The sequence below is a fragment of the Triturus cristatus genome, chromosome 7, assembly GCF_964204655.1.
Source record: "Triturus cristatus chromosome 7, aTriCri1.1, whole genome shotgun sequence".
Classification (NCBI taxonomy): Eukaryota; Metazoa; Chordata; class Amphibia; order Caudata; family Salamandridae; genus Triturus; species Triturus cristatus.
Window position 1 is genome coordinate 217,309,401 of NC_140590.1, and position 17,319 is coordinate 217,326,719.

A 17,319-nucleotide genomic window follows, 5' to 3' on the forward strand; every position below is an offset into this window, starting at 1 on the left:
TTAAAGGGGCTTTGATCCCGCCCCCTCACTTTGCTGGCTTTTCATTGGTTCTCGTCCTTGTCATTCACTTTTCCTTCATTTCCATTGGCTGTAGCATATTTTCCTGCATTTACCAATGCTTACTCCTAGTCTGCTTCTCTTATCAGTTTCCCATAGCTGAAATACTGCTAACATCCGCTTTAGGGGAACTGTTTTTCATAAATGCAGCAGATATATATAGCCCAACTTATCACCCAGAGATTATGGTGCCGATCACGATCCGGTAAAAACCGGGTACGAACCGTCGGACGGAGCATATTCTCCGTCCGACGCGTACCCGGTCGTCAAAATTTACAAACAAGGAATTACGAATCGCACGGAACACCATTTCCGTACGATTCGTAAAAAAGCCCGACCGAACAAAATAAACCTACCAATGCGATCCAGGAAAGGGCCGACCTGACGTCGGGACGCTCGCAGCCTGCCATTCACGAACCAGGAATCACGATTCGCACCGACGTCATCCCGCACGGTGAATATTTTCCGGCTGCCAAAAACTGCCGGGAAATCACGACCACGCGAACAAGGACCACCAGTACGCGACGGACAGACAGGACGACGCAAACAAGGAGGACCAGTACGCGACAGGACGATGCGATCAAGGAGTACAAGTACGCGACGGACACACAGGACGACGCGATCAAGGAGGACCAGTACGCGACGGACACACAGGACGACGCAAACAAGGAGGACCCGTACGCGACGGACAGACATGGACCCGAACCTACGTGTCATCCCGGCCCTCATAGCAGTCCACCTCCTCTACAGGTTCCGACGCAGACGCCGCAGAAGGTCAGAACAACTAAGAGAGGGGGGAAATTGGGGGGGGGGTGGGGATGGCAGGACCAGGGCAGGCCACAAAACCCCCACCAAAGTCACACACCACACATGCCCAGGACATACCTGACACCCATGCCCTGGTCACTACGAGGGGGTGGGGGCGTGTCCAGCTAAGCCAGCGACCGCCACAACGGAAGTCCGTCACCACGCGAACCGGCAACACAACCAGACCGGTACGTCCCGTACCCACGCCTCAAGAGCGTGGGTACGAGATGTACCACGCCCACACCCACGTCACCCCAACAATGGCGGGACGGATCGTACCCACGTGGCAAAGGCCTGGGTACGGCCCGCACAAGCATCACATAGCGTGGGGACGGAGATGTACGGACCCTACCCCCACCCCCCCTATGCATGGAGCGTACACCCACCCCACCAGTGTAAGTACGACTCGTACCCTCACCCGCGTATGCATGGAGCGTACCCCCACCCCAACAGTGTAAGTACGACCCGTACCCTCACCCGCGTATGCATGGAGCATACCCCCACCCCAACAGTGTAAGTACGACCCGTACCCTCACCCTCGTATGCATGGAGCGTACCCCCACCCCAACAGTGTAAGTACGACCCGTACCCTCACCCTCGTATGCATGGAGCGTACCCCCACCCCAACAGTGTAAGTACGACCCGTACCCTCACCCTCGTATGCATGGAGCGTACCCCCACCCCAACAGTGTAAGTACGACCCGTACCCTCACCCTCGTATGCATGGAGCGTATCCCCACCCCAACAGTGTAAGTACGACCCGTACCCTCACCCGCGTATGCATGGAGCGTACCCCCACACCAACCGCGTATGTACTACACGTACCCCCACCCCAACAGTGTAAGTACGACCCGTACCCTCACCCTCGTATGCATGGAGCGTACCCCCACCCCAACAGTGTAAGTACGACCCGTACCCTCACCCGCGTATGCATGGAGCGTACCCCCACCCCAACCGCGTATGTACTACACGTACCCCCACCCCAACAGTGTAAGTACGACCCGTACCCTCACCCTCGTATGCATGGAGCGTACCCCCAACCCAACAGTGTAAGTACGACCCGTACCCTCACCCGCGTATGCATGGAGCGTAACCCCACCCCAACCGCGTATGTACTACACGTACCCCCACCCCAACAGTGTAAGTACGACCCGTACCCTCACCCGCGTATGCATGGAGCGTACCCCCACCCCAACCACGTATGTACTACACGTACCCCCACCCCAACAGTGTAAGTACGACCCGTATCCTCACCCTCGTATGCATGGAGCGTACCCCCACCCCAACAGTGTAAGTACGACCCGTACCCTCACCCGCGTATGCATGGAGCGTACCCCCACCCCAACCGCGTATGTACTACACGTACCCCCACCCCAACAGTGTAAGTACGACCCGTACCCTCACCCTCGTATGCATGGAGCGTACCCCCACCCCAACAGTGTAAGTACGACCCGTACCCTCACCCGCGTATGCATGGAGCATACCCCCACCCCAACCGCGTATGTACTACACGTACCCCCACCCCAACAGTGTAAGTACGACCCGTACCCTCACCCTCGTATGCATGGAGCGTACCCCCACCCCAACAGTGTAAGTACGACCCATACCTTCACCCGCGTATGCATGGAGCGTACCCCCACCCCAACCGCGTATGTACTACACGTACCCCCACCCCAACAGTGTAAGTACGACCCGTACCCTCACCCTCGTATGCATGGAGCGTACCCCCACCCCAACAGTGTAAGTACGACCCATACCCTCACCCGCGTACGTATGGAGTGTACCCCCACCCCAACAGTGTAAGTACGACCCGTACCCTCACCCTCGTATGCATGGAGCGTACCCCCACCCCAACAGTGTAAGTACGACCCGTACCCTCACCCGCGTACGCATGGAGCGTACCCCCACCCCAACAGTGTAAGTACGACCCGTACCCTCACCCGCGTATGCATGGAGCGTACCCCCACCACACCAGTGTAAGTAGACTCGTACCCTCACCTCGAATGCATGGAGCGTACCACCACCACACCAGTGTAAGTAGACTCGTACCCTCACCTCGAATGCATGGAGCGTACCCCCACCGTGTATGTTCCAAGCGTACAAATCCAGAAATAGGAGGTGTGTGTGCAGAGTCCTCCCAGCAGTGCCCTGAGACAGGAGGGGTGGGTGTGGAGTCCTCCCAGCAGTGCCCTGAGACAGGAGGGGTGTGTGCAGAGTCCTCCCAGCATTGCCCAGAGACAGGAGGGGTGGGTGCCTATCACTCCCAGTAGTGCCCTGAGACAGGAGGGGTGTGTGCAGAGTCCTCCCAGCAGTGCCCAGACGCAGGAGGGGTGTGTGCAGAGTCCTCCCAGCAGTGCCCAGAGACAGGAGGGGTGGGTGCCTATCACTCCCAGCAGTGCCCTGAGACAGGAGGGGTGTGTGCAGAGTCATCCCAGCAGTGCCCAGACGCAGGAGGGGTGTGTGCAGAGTCCTCCCAGCATTGCCCAGAGACAGGAGGGGTGGGTGCCTATCACTCCCAGCAGTGCCCTGAGACAGGAGGGGTGTGTGCAGAGTCCTCCCAGCAGTGCCCAGACGCAGGAGGGGTGTGTGCAGAGTCCTCCCAGCAGTGCCCAGACACAGGAGGGGTGGGTGCCTATCACTCCCAGCAGTGCCCTGAGACAGGAGGGGTGTGTGCAGAGTCCACCCAGCAGTGCCCAGACACAGGAGGGGTGCAACACAAGTGTGTGAGGCTGGAAGTACCCACATGCATACTGCCTACAAGGGAACATGTCCCCATGAACTCATGTCAACAGACTCCACACACAAGTACAGTGATCACCAAGGATGCCACGAATGTTGCAGGTGGAGACATGGCCCTGCATGCATGGCCAAAGTAGAAGGGCTCCGTCACACACACAGCTCATGTAGACACAGCTCTGCGCTAAACATTGGGAACACCCTGCAGGGAAGATATCAGGTTACACAGAGGAAGGAATACACCCAGGGACAATTGCACCATGCAGTAACTGCTTACATGAACAAAGAAAGTTAGCTAACACCTTGTGATGGCACACAGATCCCAGGGTCCCCCCAATGAGCAGCACACTACTACATATCCCACACACCCAACACATAAACACCACCCAAAACCATGTAGCAGCCCCACCAACACCAATACCAGCATAGCAGCAGTGTTATAATGAAAAAAAAATTAAGCTTTATTCAGCATGAGCACAATGTCCGTGGATCGCAGGCAGTTCAATATTCACAAAGCCCATAGGGCAGTCAATGAGTCTCAGCTGGATGGGGGACACAGTGGGATGCGTGTCCCCTACCTTGCCTGCACAGTTACATGCCATTGTCTTCCACAGGGGTGAGGGCATCATGGGGGGGGGAAGCAACAGGCACCGCAGGGACATCAGGGCAAAGGGGAGGCGTTGTGGGTGCAGGGATGGAGGACTCCACCACAGGGGGTGGGGCAGGGCCAAAGGCGGAGGCCAGGATGGCACTACACACCTTTGCAAGGTCCTCCAGGGATTCCCCTGCACCCGAAGGATCCACAGGCCCCAAGGAGGGGGGTGGGTCAGAGGGATGGGTCGCAGCGCCACCGGGGGAGGGTGTAGACAGGGGGGGAGAATCAACCACCCTGACCGAGGACTTCCTTGACCGCTTGCGTGGTGGTGTCACTGTGGGGCTCAGGGCAGAGCGGCCATGAAGGAGTCCTTGGGGGAGATGTGGCCAGGAGAGCTGAGGGGAGGGGATTTGGAGGGAGTGGACTGGGTGGAATGCGGACTCCCACTATGGCTGCGTGTCACACGTTTGCCCCCCGACCCAGTGGGTGTGCCTACCTCACCCTGTGTGTGCGTGTCAGGAGGAGTGCGGTGGACCTTCCCTGCTGGTGTGGTGCCTGTGTCTGTTGATGTGGGTGCATGCCGATGTCTGGGTGTACGTGGGACAGGCATGGGAGTGGGAAGTGTGGATGGGGCAGGGGTAGGTGGGGGGAGGTCGCGCTGCAGGAGACCCACCGCTGCAGTCAGTGTGGAGTCTATGGACCTCAGCAAGTTGCGTTGGTCAGCCTGCGATGAATGAATGCCCTCCAAGTATGCCTCGATGTTGGTGAGGGTTTGGCCGTGGGCATGGAGGACATTAAGGATCGCAGCCTGACCAACCTGCAGCTGCCACTGGATGTCCACAGACTCGGCATTGGCGGCAGCAGTGGAGACAGGGGCAGGGGGTGCGGTGCCTGGCATGAAGGAGACATGCGGTGACCGGGCACGCTGGGAAGGGACACGAGCAAGTGGGAGGCGGCTGATGGGAACTGAGGGGGCGGTGCGAGGTGTTGTTCCGCTGTCAGCTGCTGGTGCAGCCTCCGCCCACTCGGAGACATCCTCCTCGGACCTGTCAGCTTCGTATTCTGATGTGCCAGTCGACAGGTCCTCGGCCGCACTATCCTCCGCCTCTGTCCCACTCGATGTGCCAGCCCCGATGTCACGGCTGGCAGTGGTGCTCGGTCCCTCCGCCTGGTCTGTGTCCATGTCTCCCTCTGTGTCCCCCGACGATGCTGTGGGCAGGGTGGAGAGACAGAAATTAATCAGACAGCTGTACACATCTGTCACATAAGTCCAATCTACATAGGTAACATTGCATAGCCTGAAAAGGAAGATCCCTAACATCTACTAAACAAGGTACCGATGTAGGGCATGAAACACACAGTTGGTTGAGCCACCATGCCAATGAAATACCATGGAGAGCATGAGACAATAGCAAAATACAGGAAACGGAGTCTGACATAGCACCCAGGCCCTGGGGACAAACCAGCACTGCATCTGCACCACACAGCGTTGGCGAAAATACGGATGACCAGGGACCATATCCATGAACTTGAGACACATGCTGCATAGGTAATGCTGAAAACATGCCCAACATGACTGGGTCACTGCACCTTGCGTGTGTGTCCAGACAAACATCACACACTGGCCAGACCCAGCAAGTAGAAATCAGGATTTGACATATAGGCTTTGCCCGCCCCAACCACCCCCTACACGAGGCAAATTGTTGAGACACAGGTGGCACCAACATCCCATAGTCTGGGTGATAAACACAGGGGCAGGCAAAAAGCAAGATTGGACGCAAAACACCCAAGGTGCGCCTGTACAAATAATGAGGTACCAGTGCCCATCCTCAGATGAGTATAACAAGACACACAGGCACTGGCAACTGTGAGTATGAAGAAGGACATTCAGGTCAGGCTGCACAGTGGACACCTGTACAAATTTGCACGTCTATATACATGGTGCCAGGGGACAATGGCACAGAGCACAACCTACGCTGTTGACACTGAGAGTGTCCACGTTTTGTGATAACACATACAACACTGAGGAAAAGGTGCCCCAGGGGACAGTAGTGGCCACGCAACTCCATGCTCCTGAATGGTAATGACTGCAACACATGCCACCATCCCTGCACTATGCGTGTCGCACACTCATGCACATCATGTCACAGGCCACTACATAGGACATGCGCGCTGTAAGGCATGACACATGAGAGACCAACTCCCATGTCTGGACTCAGCATCAGTGCCAACTGACATGGAACCCACATGCAGTGAACTTGACAGGGCACAGCCAAGGTCCCAAAACCTGTTACACACCACCCCCACACATGATGCTACAGGCATAGTTCTCGTGGACAAAGCGCCAGCCTACATTACCTTGTGAAGGAGTGACTACACACAGACCAGGGAACACATTGCAAGGAGGGGAAGGGTGGCAGGGGCGCAGTGCCATACTGGGGCAAACTGGATCTGCACAGCACCTTTAAACCCTGGCAGTGAATTCATGCTACTGTGCCCTTACAAATGCCGGTGACACACAACAAACACACATGTACCTACCCCCTTCCGGCTGCTGCATCGCCTGTAAGCGCCTATCCAAATCTGGAAAGACCACCGGCAGCACACGCCTGTGGAGGTGGTTCAGACGGCGGCGGCCGCGGTTCTTGTGGCTCACAGGTGAGTCCCCCAGCAGGACCCGTGCAAACCTCCGCGTCCAGCACCGGATATCCTGCCAGCGTTTCCTCCCCTGGGACAGGCTCCGCCTCCGACCATCCACACCCCTCACGGCACTGACGGCGGTCAGCCAGATCTGCTCCTTGGCAGTGGCGCCTACCTGTGAGGAAGAACAAGTGACACCACATCAATACACCAGCCACATGTCACAGAGAGACATTTGATAACAAATTAGCTGGTAACAACAAGGCATGTCATGCAGCCAACGCATTGCACCTTTGTCATAGGGACATGATCCTCTGGTGAGGGAAAAAGCAGTACGTGCCATAGTGGGTACACAGGTGGAATGATGGCAATGTCACAATCAATGATCAAGGCTCACACTGTGCATCACACCCACCCCTCCTGTCTCAGGGCACTGCTGTTAGTGATAGGCACACACCCCTCCTGTCTCAGGGCACTGCTGGGAGCACTCTGTACCCACCCCTCCTGTCTCAGGGCACTGCTGTTAGTGATAGGCACACACCCCTCCTGTCTCACGGCACTGCTGGGAGCACTCTGTACCCACCCCTCCTGTCTCAGGGCACTGCTGTTAGTGATAGGCACACACCCCTCCTGTCTCAGGGCACTGCTGGGAGCACTCTGTACCCACCCCTCCTGTCTCAGGGCACTGCTGGGAGCACTCTGTACCCACCCCTCCTGTCTCAGGGCACTGCTGTTAGTGATAGGCACACACCCCTCCTGTCTCAGGGCACGGCTGGGAGCACTCTGTACCCACCCCTCCTGTCTCAGGGCACTGCTGTTAGTGATAGGCACACACCCCTCCTGTCTCAGGGCACTGCTGGGAGCACTCTGTACCCACCCCTCCTGTCTCAGGGCACTGCTGTTAGTGATAGGCACACACCCCTCCTGTCTCAGGGCACTGCTGTTAGTGATAGGCACACACCCCTCCTGTCTCAGGGCACTGCTGGGAGCACTCTGTACCCACCCCTCCTGTCTCAGGGCACTGCTGTTAGTGATAGGCACACACCCCTCCTGTCTCACGGCACTGCTGGGAGCACTCTGTACCCACCCCTCCTGTCTCAGGGCACTGCTGTTAGTGATAGGCACACACCCCTCCTGTCTCAGGGCACTGCTGGGAGCACTCTGTACCCACCCCTCCTGTATCAGGGCACTGCTGGGAGCACTCTGTACCCACCCCTCCTGTCTCAGGGCACTGCTGTTAGTGATAGGCACACACCCCTCCTGTCTCAGGGCACGGCTGGGAGCACTCTGTACCCACCCCTCCTGTCTCAGGGCACTGCTGTTAGTGATAGGCACACACCCCTCCTGTCTTAGGGCACTGCTGGGAGCACTCTGTACCCACCCCTCCTGTCTCAGGGCACTGCTGTTAGTGATAGGCACACACCCCTCCTGTCTCAGGGCACTGCTGGGAGCACTCTGTACCCACCCCTCCTGTCTCAGGGCACTGCTGTTAGTGATAGGCACACACCCCTCCTGTCTCAGGGCACTGCTGGGAGCACTCTGTACCCACCCCTCCTGTCTCAGGGCACTGCTGGGAGCACTCTGTACCCACCCCTCCTGTCTCAGGGCACTGCTGTTAGTGATAGGCACACACCCCTCCTGTCTCAGGGCACGGCTGGGAGCACTCTGTACCCACCCCTCCTGTCTCAGGGCACTGCTGTTAGTGATAGGCACACACCCCTCCTGTCTCAGGGCACTGCTGGGAGCACTCTGTACCCACCCCTCCTGTCTCAGGGCACTGCTGTTAGTGATAGGCACACACCCCTCCTGTCTCAGGGCACTGCTGGGAGCACTCTGTACCCACCCCTCCTGTCTCAGGGCACTGCTGTTAGTGATAGGCACACACCCCTCCTGTCTCAGGGCACTGCTGGGAGCACTCTGTACCCACCCCTCCTGTCTCAGGGCACTGCTGGGAGCACTCTGTACCCACTCCTCCTGTCTCAGGGCACTGCTGTTAGTGATAGGCACACACCCCTCCTGTCTCAGGGCACTGCTGGGAGCACTCTGTACCCACCCCTCCTGTCTCAGGGCACTGCTGTTAGTGATAGGCACACACCCCTCCTGTCTCAGGGCACTGCTGGGAGCACTCTGTACCCACCCCTCCTGTCTCAGGGCACTGCTGGGAGCACTCTGTACCCACCCCTCCTGTCTCAGGGCACTGCTGTTAGTGATAGGCACACACCCCTCCTGTCTCAGGGCACTGCTGGGAGCACTCTGTACCCAACCCTCCTGTCTCAGGGCACTGCTGGGAGCACTCTGTACCCACCCCTCCTGTCTCAGGGCACTGCTGTTAGTGATAGGCACACACCCCTCCTGTCTCAGGGCACTGCTGGGAGCACTCTGTACCCACCCCTCCTGTCTCAGGGCACTGCTGGGAGCACTCTGTACCCACCCCTCCTGTCTCAGGGCACTGCTGTTAGTGATAGGCACACACCCCTCCTATCTCAGGGCACGGCTGGGAGCACTCTGTACCCACCCCTCCTGTCTCAGGGCACTGCTGTTAGTGATAGGCACACACCCCTCCTATCTCAGGGCACTGCTGGGAGCACTCTGTACCCACCCCTCCTGTCTCAGGGCACTGCTGTTAGTGATAGGCACACACCCCTCCTGTCTCAGGGCACTGCTGGGAGCACTCTGTACCCACCCCTCCTGTCTCAGGGCACTGCTGTTAATGATAGGCACACACCCCTCCTGTCTCAGGGCACTGCTGGGAGCACTCTGTACCCACCCCTCCTGTCTCAGGGCACTGCTGGGAGCACTCTGTACCCACCCCTCCTGTCTCAGGGCACTGCTGTTAGTGATAGGCACACACCCCTCCTGTCTCAGGGCACTGCTGGGAGCACTCTGTACCCACCCCTCCTGTCTCAGGGCACTGCTATTAGTGATAGGCACACACCCCTCCTGTCTCAGGGCACTGCTGGGAGCACTCTGTACCCACCCCTCCTGTCTCAGGGCACTGCTGTTAGTGATAGGCACACACCCCTCCTGTCTCAGGGCACTGCTGGGAGCACTCTGTACCCACCCCTCCTGTCTCAGGGCACTGCTGGGAGCACTCTGTACCCACCCCTCCTGTCTCAGGGCACTGCTGGGAGACATCAGGCATCCCCCCCCCTGGGACCCCCCAACAGTACATGGCATGTGTGTCACACCAGGACACAATGCCAGAAGTCACAGTCACAACATAGGGACAGTCTGTGCCAGTGGCCTATGCACTCACCTGATACCCTGGTCGCCCATACAGCATGGGGTACTGTGGGAGGATCACATCCAGCAATGCCATGTTCTCCTCCAGGGTGAATGGCTGTGACCTCTCCACAGCCCTTGACATGGTTCCAGGGAATCAGTAGCAGCAGCTGGGTCGACGAATTCAAAGATGTGCAGGCAAGTACTCCCTCATGGGACCTGGCTGCCTTATATGTGCCTTTCTGCCCTGTCTCATGCACAGGAGTACAGAGTGATTGGTCACTCACATTTGCATCCTATGTTTCCACCAATCCCTTCAAACCTAGCAGTCTGTGTGTACTCTATCGGTTTCATTCTCCTGCATGATGTCAGCTCCACAAACACATTGCAACAAAGTATATTAATTCCAACTGACTTCTGCTGTTCACCTTCCAGAAGAAATTCGATTTTTGAACTTGGTCTCCATGACAACCAGCATGCATGTATGCCTTAATACTTGTCCCTCATGTGTCCCCTATGTAATTTTGAGCTCCACACACAGGTACGGTGCGTTCCGGGGCCCTAGGGCACCCCAAATGCATTGCAACGGCCCGTACACGCGTGACTACGTTCACTATTACTATGGGTGGCCTCGCGTATGCGTACTCGTAGTGATAGGGAGCGTACAGGCGTGTGTACGGCCCGTACCACTACGAGTACGCATACGCAAGGCCACCAAATAGTGGTACGGGCCGTACACACGCCTGTACGCTCCCTATCAGTATGGGTGGCCTCGCGTATGCGTACTCGTAGTGGTACGGGCCGCACACACGCCTGTACGCTCCCTATCAGTATGGGTGGCCTCGCGTATGCGTACTCGTAGTGGTACGGGCCGCACACACGCCTGTACGCTCCCTATCAGTATGGGTGGCCTCGCGTATGCGTACTCATAGTGGTACGGGCCGCACACACGCCTGTACGCTCCCTATCAGTATGGGTGGCCTCGCGTATGCGTACTCGTAGTGGTATGGGCCGTACACACGCCTGTACGCTCCCTATCACTACGAGTACGCATACGCAAGGCCACCCATACTGATAGGGAGCGTACAGGCGTGTGTACGGCCCGTACCACTACGAGTACGCATACGCGAGGCCACCCATACTGATAGGGAGCGTACAGGCGTGTGTGCGTCCCGTACCACTACGAGTACGCATACGCGAGGCCACCCATACTGATAGGGAGCGTACAGGCGTGTGTACGGCACGTACCACTATGAGTGGCCTGGCGTATGCGTACTCGTAGTGGTACGGGCCGTACACATGCCTGTACGCTCGCCATCACGATGGGTACACATACGGCAGCACTCCCATAGTGATATGGGAACGTACACAGGCCCTCTTGGCAGCAGTACAGCGGTATTCACACATCACAGTGGTGACAGGCGGCACACAGGTAGGGATAGGGCGGACATACTTGTCCATGGATGGACATACTTGTCCATTAATTGACATCGAGGCATCGTCTGTGCATCACTACATGTGTGGGGCACAGGTGTGACGGCCTGTGATGTGGAACATTACTCCTGAGTCGAGAAGGCACCAGATGTATGATGAGATGTCTACAGATGTACTGTGTGATGGTGCAATGTGTGCCAGGCATGCCCTTGACTCCTTTGACATGTGTGCATGTCATACTGCGCACTTGGGGTGAGCGTCACTGGCATGGCACGGACACCAACACACGGAAGTGTCCCCTGATGCCCGGTACAGGGGTTATGACACCTGACTTGTCACTACCCATGGTGCACAATGTGACTATGTCATGTATGTGTGGGGGCTTCCCATCAGGTTGATGTTGGAGCACCCTCAAAAGCTGCAGCCGTTGCAGCAACCAACATGTGTCTGTGTGTAGATTGTCATTGCACACTGTTCCGCACACCATGCCTCATGTGGTATAGGATGTGAGGTGCACATGTATGCATGGGACACGGAGTAGCGTGACAAGGACATGTCAGCATCCTCACAAGGTATGTGTGGTGAGTCATGACATGTGCACCTTCATGGCAAGGTGTGTGTGCTGGCCTAGTGTAATGTCATGTGACCTGTGGCTCCAGTGTTCCGCTACCAATCTCTGCAATCGGCATCCTACTGCTGCTGATGTGTGGGCGTATGTCACTCCTGTGTTGCGTCTGGCTGTTCACTTGCACTGGGACACAGCTATTCCCATGGCGTGGCATGGGGACGTTCTCAATCTCTGTGTGTAGCTGGGTCTCTGAAGGAGTGTCACCTTGCATCCATACGTGTCCTGGCCATGTAGCACATACCTGACTCCCTATGTAGCATGTGTGTATTGTCAGATTAACATGTGCTCAGTACACATGAGTTGTTGTCGTAGTGCACTCACTCTTCCTTGTCACTTCCAAATTACTGCAGAGCGCCGCCTCTTCCCCGAGCAATTCCGGACTTGGCTGCCATGCAGGAGAATGACAGCATCCGGCTCTACCGCTTCACCCAACCGTTGATTCTGGAGTTGACGGCGAGACTGGCACCACACCTGCAACCGCAGCACAGGTATCCCACGGCACTGACACCCCAGCTGAAGGTAATGGCTGCCCTACATTTTCTTGCCACGGGTACCTTTCAAAATACCATAGCTCATGTTGGTGGCATGTCCCAGAGCACGTTCAGTGGTGTGCTGCATGATTTCTTAGAGGCCATGTTGATTCACCTGGATGACTTCATCAAGTTCCCAACCCCTGAACAGATGACTGAGGTCAAGCGTGGGTTCTATGCCCTGGGAGGGATGCCCAATGTCATTGGGTCCATAGATGGGACACATGTAGCTTTGGTACCACCACATGCACGGGAGGTGGCGTACCGCAATCGGAAGCACTACCACTCCATCAATGCCCTTGTGGTGTGTCTGTCCAACATGGTGATTTCACATGTCTGTGCTCGTTTTCCAGGATCAGCACACGATACCTACATCATGAGGCGTAGCGGGATGCCTGATATGATGATGCAGCTGCGCAACGAACGGGCATGTGTTGTTGGTGGGCACAGTCTGTCTGTCCTGTATTCAGTATAGCCTACCAGCACGACCGCTTCACCAGTTCTAACGATGACCATGTGCTTTCCATGTAGGGGACGCTGGCTATCCCAACATGCCTTGGCTGCTCACACCTCTCCGCAACCCCATCACGCCGGCCCAGCTCCGCTACAACACCGCCCATGGCCGGACAAGGCGAGTGATAGAGAGGACGTTTGGCATGCTGAAGAGCCGATTCAGGTGCCTCCACAAGACCGGCGGCGCACTCCCATATGCCCCGGCGAAGGTCTGCAAGATCTTCATGGTCTGCTGCATGCTGCACAACATGGCAGTTGAAAGAGCAGTGCCACTCATCCTGAATCAACATGACGAGGACCATCCACCCGTGGAGGACGAAGGGCTTGGCAATGGGGCTAGTGATGTGGAGGATGTGGAGCCGCAAGAGGACATCCGGACTCGGCTCATACGCGACTTCTTTGCATAGTGGTGAGTACCAGTGTCTGAGTGTGCACGCATTGGTCCCCGTGTGGCATGCGTTGTGATGTGTGTCTCCACCTGCATGTATGGCACGTGAGTCAGAGGTGTGTGTGGGTGTGTCACTGGAGTGATGGTGCCAGTGATGGTTGTACTTCCCCAGTCATAATTGTGACCTAGCATGTTGTCATCCATACATGTGTCGAGTTCATGCACATGCAAGTGGCTGTGCTTTTTGTGGCTGACTTCTTGTGTGTCTCTCTTCCCCAGGTACCTGCGCATGCCGTCTGCTGGTTGCATTGTTGTGGCACTGCTATTCCTCATGGACATGACATCGTGAGCTGACTCAGCGTTACAGGCACGGACACGTTTGGAAGTCTCCATGGGGTAAGGGATGCATCTGGGGTGTATTGGGTGTGGCAGTTGTTCACGATGTGTGCACACTGCCCCTGTCGGTGTTTGGTTCCTCTGCAGCCATGTCGCATCCCCATGGGACACGACATGCAGCTGTGTACACCTGAATAGATGGTCTGCCTGGTTGACAGTCATCAGTGATGGGATAGGGGATTGTGATGATGGCATCAATGTGTGTGACACTGCCCTCGGACACATTCGGTTAGCATTGGCTTGACATGGTGTGGGACTTCGACATCCGTGGATCTATGGTGTATGGCAGGCTCTCCGTGTGCAGCTGTGGGTATTTAGCTGTTAGCCGACGCTTGTGTGCCAGTTCCATGGCGAACACGCATGTGTGCTGCTGAAGGGGGGTGCCAGTGTTGGACCCACATGTTACTCCACATGATGTGTTGCCTCTGCAATCCCGAATACATGACTAATAAAGGTGTCCCTATGCCTCCAAGGTGCCTCTTCTCAGTCAATGCTGGTGTGTTGCCACGGTGCATCCTGCATGTCTGGCATGGTATTCCCTGATTGTGGCTATGTGTCAATGTGTCGAGTGGCAAGATGCAAGCTGTGTGTGTGGGCTGAGACTGTGTATTGGGCATGATGTCCATGACTGTGTGGGTATTGTGACATGTGCCATCCCCATGCATCCAACGTTGGCCAGGCCCCCATTCTCTTCATCCACCGGACTCAAGCTTGCAGGACATGTTTCTGCCACCTGTCTACACATACCTGGGTGCCCCCCAGGACACTGGACTGGATCCCTGACCTCTGCGCATGACTGTTGCTGTACTCAATGTGTGTGTCAGCACGGTTGTTCGGTAACCCCCTCAGCTGGTTGGGCCCATCACGGGTGTGTATGGTGCTCCATGTCTGTCTTGCCTAATACACTGTGACCCATGTGTCCAGTGCCAGACTCAGGCCCCAGGGTGTGGGTGGTTGATGACAAAAGATGACTCAGGCATGTTTTGAATTTACAAGACACATGTTAGGTAATAATGCTACCAGCTCTCATCTACTCTTCATAGTGTGATTTATTATTGGGGGGGGGGGCAACAAAGTGAGTGTCTTTCCGGGAATTTGGAATCCAAAGTTCAGTAGGGGAGTTGGTGTCCTTGCCATTGGATATCCTCAGAGTCCATGCCACAGTCTTTGTCAACATTGGTCAGCCAGTGACCAGCAGGGCCATGTGGCAGAGAATGTCTCTTGATGCTGTGATGCTGTTGTTCCAGTGGGCCAGGTGCCAGGCCAGGTGTCCTGGGAGATGGTGATGTAGCGCCGACCCTCACGGTCCTTTCCGTGGACGTCCCGGCCTCCTGCGGGGAACCTCAGCAGCAGGCCGTGACGACATCTGGGATGCTCCGTCGGATGTTTCCTCCTCCTCCTCCTCCTGATCCCTCCCTGTGGGTGGTGATGTTCTCCGCCTTCTGGCACAGGGAGGGTCGGCCATGTTGTCGGCTATCCGACGGAGTGTAGCGTGAATCCCCTGGAATGCAGTCACTTGCTCAGCCTGTCTGTCCTCCATCCTCCGTTGGTGTTGCAGTAGACAGGCATGTTGCTGGGCCTGCTGGGTCTTTATCTCATCGAGGGTCCCCTTGATCTCATTGAGGGTGGACACAACCTGGGCCATGCCCGTGGTGTCCTGCCGGTATGTGTCCATGATGTTACGGACATGGGCAAATACCGGATCCCCAGCCAACTGGTCAGGCTCGCGCCTCCGCCGTCCTCCACTCCCACCACCCCTGCCCACTTGCGCCTGGCCTGCCCTTGTGGGCACATCGGGTCTCCGGGACCCCTGAGGGGTGGCATTGGCGTTGTCGCCTGCCTCCTTCTGGGTGCCCGGGACACCGTGTCCCTCCTGGCCAGCCTGGCTGCATTGTGGTGTTGGGGCAGGGATCCTGGGTGTCTCCTGGGATGTGGCAGGAGTGGGGTTGGTGGTTGGCACAGTTGTACCTGACGCAGGTGCTGCAGGTGGTTGGACACCAGAGGGGCCAGGTCGGTCGGGGTCGTCCACAGAGTGGTGAGAGTGGTCGCTGCCGGTGGGATCGGGCTCCTGCAGATCCGGGTCCTGTGAGTCTTCCCCCCCAGTGTTGGGGGGTGCACCACGACGTTGACCTGTGTGTGAGAGAGACAATGTTAATTTTGGTCCATGCAACATCCATGTTTCATCATTTCCAAAGTTGGGACATTTCCTCTTGGAATTAGGATCTGTCTTGCATTCCACTCACAGTGCACTTGTGCATGGGTGTGTCCCTTGGGCACCACTTTGGCCCCTTTACCTATGTGTGGCACAGTCTTACTTGCTGCGTCAAGTGTGACTGCAGTCAGCAGTGGAGTGGACAGGTGTTGCGAGCCATGCATTGGCGCCTTCCGTGTAGCACTGTACATGTGCACGTGGAGTTGTTCCACACACTTATGTGATGCAGGTAGCTGTCATTGTGCTCGTGCACAGGTTGTGACATGGCCCTGTGTTTTGCCATGGAGAAGAGGGGGGGTTCTGGCACGGGCCACCCTTGGCTACATGCACGCAGTCTACCTACTGACGAGCAGACATTCCCACACACCACACAGCTGATTTGCTCTCCTTGTGTCTCCCTCCCTCTCTGTCCCCCTCTCCCTCCCTCTCTGTCCCCCTCTCCCTCCCTCTCTGTCACCCTCTCCCTCCCTCTGTGTGTCAGCCTCCTCCCTCTGTCCGTCTCCCTGTGTCTCCCTCCCTCTCTGTCCCCCTCTCCCTCCCTCTCTGTCCCCCTCTCCCTCCCTCTGTGTGTCACACTCTGTCACCTCAGCCCAGCTTCCTGGGCACACACTGTTAGCAGATCTTTGAGTGGCCCTTGGCTTGTTGATGTGAGTTTGTTTCTGATCTCCAGGCACCCATTGGGTGTGATGTGTGTCTCTGCGCTGCTGCTGTGGTGGTGTGTGCTGCCACTCTTTCACAATGTTGGCTGTTCATTAGCTGCTGTCATGTGCAAAACAGTGCCTTCACCCCCATGTGTTGATGCAAGGCGTCCGCCATTTGCTGGCAAGTCATTCCTGTGTTGGGACACACTGTTTGTCTGGCTGTGACCTAGGCCATATGGGCAGAGTGCATTGTTGTCTGCTTCGGAGTCGCACTATGTGATTTTTGGGGCCCACCCTCCCGCCATCCGGCTTATCGTGTCATGTGTTGGTGTCTTCTGTGGCCTGTGACTTGACATTGTCCAGCTGGGTGCATGGGGCATGGTGGCAGCAGTGGCATGTGCGTGCTCATGGAGTGTGGTTGAGTCATGCGATGGCTTGTGGTGGTTGCGTGCCTGTTAGTGATTTTGGTTGTGGATGACGTTCCCCCCATATGAGGTGCGTTGTTTGTGTACTCACCCGG